This window comes from Cricetulus griseus (assembly GCF_003668045.3).
Source record: "Cricetulus griseus strain 17A/GY chromosome 1 unlocalized genomic scaffold, alternate assembly CriGri-PICRH-1.0 chr1_0, whole genome shotgun sequence".
In the NCBI taxonomy this organism is placed as follows: Eukaryota; Metazoa; Chordata; class Mammalia; order Rodentia; family Cricetidae; genus Cricetulus; species Cricetulus griseus.
Genome location: NW_023276806.1, coordinates 204,738,802 through 204,740,059, shown reverse-complemented (window position 1 = coordinate 204,740,059; position 1,258 = coordinate 204,738,802). Strand labels below are relative to the sequence as shown.

The following is a 1,258-nucleotide window of genomic DNA, read 5'->3' as shown; positions in this document are numbered from 1 at the left end:
AACAGTCCTGCAAAAGTCTTTTTATTGACACTGTGAGGACGGGGCTGTGAGCCATATGAGTAGTTCTCAACCTGTGGGTCACAACTCTTTGGGGGGCCCTTCTCATAGGGATTGCCTAAGACCACCGGAAAAGACAAATGTTTACACTACAACTCACAGCAGTAGCAAAATTACAGCTATGAGGTAGCAACAAAAATTATATATATATACATATATATCCAAAATGTGTTTTTTGGGATGACTCCCAATCATCTTGAATCAGGTGCTTTTCAGTGCTGCTTCCTCCTGAAGGAGCATCCTTCTGTCAACCTTGCTTTTCTGCCTGTGGGCTGACAGAGGACAGTCGAGCAGTCAACAAACAAGACTACCATTTGTGCATGGCTAAAGACCATGGTGATTTTATAGCATCCTGGGCACTTCACATCCATAAAGTAGGAATTAAGGCTCTGCACCAGGTGCTTTTTCTTGTGTTTCCTCTTTTGCTGGAGAGGGATGAAGGAGATCCTTTGCAAGAGGCATATTCTCGTAGGGAGGTCGTCAACCTTGGAAAGTCAACAAAAATAATTTTATGGTTGGGGTCACCACAATATGAGGAACTCTATTGAAAAATCACACAACATTAGGAAGACTGAGAACCACTGAGCTAGACAAATATACAGTGTGGGCAGCAGCATGCTCTCTCACCCCCCACCCCCCAGAGGACAGTGAGTCGCTTGTGATGCACACTGGCTGTCCTCTTTATTTCCCAAAAGTTTTCACTTTTGTTAGGGACATCCATAGACAGCATTCAGGGTCAGTGCATTTTAAGGACACTATCTTTTGGTGGTACCCATCATAGCCATATGTGGCCTGACTCTTTGCTGAGCTGATTTTCATCAGACACGGTCCTTTGTTTGCCACACTTTGGGACTTAACATGAAACTTTACTAAGCAGGCTGTGCACTGAAAGCAACATCAGAAAAGACTACTGAAATGGTGATGTGGTCCAAAGTATCCATTTATCCACTTTGTTGTCTCAACCTCCCTCAGTTCAAGGACCTAACAGATAAGTCAACTATCTTGATTCCAAATCTGTCTTTGTAGAAAGCCTCTGAACTCCTTCCTCTTGCATTTCCAACCAGGCACCCGAGACTTCAGATGAGGAGGTGAGGTGGGGTGTGTACTTGCTAGAAGTATGTCAGGGAATCACTATACTTGGGTTGTAGCTCTTGCCTGGAGTAAGGTACCCAATTCCTTCCCATGGATAGAGTCCAGCTTT

The 1,258-nt window shown here is 44.3% G+C and overlaps 1 pseudogene; it reads right to left on the bottom strand.

Annotated features, from left to right (window-relative positions):
* Positions 1-247: 247 nt before the first annotated feature.
* LOC107978614 lies at positions 248-524 on the bottom strand (annotated as a pseudogene).
* Between the last annotated feature and the right edge of the window lie 734 nt (positions 525-1,258).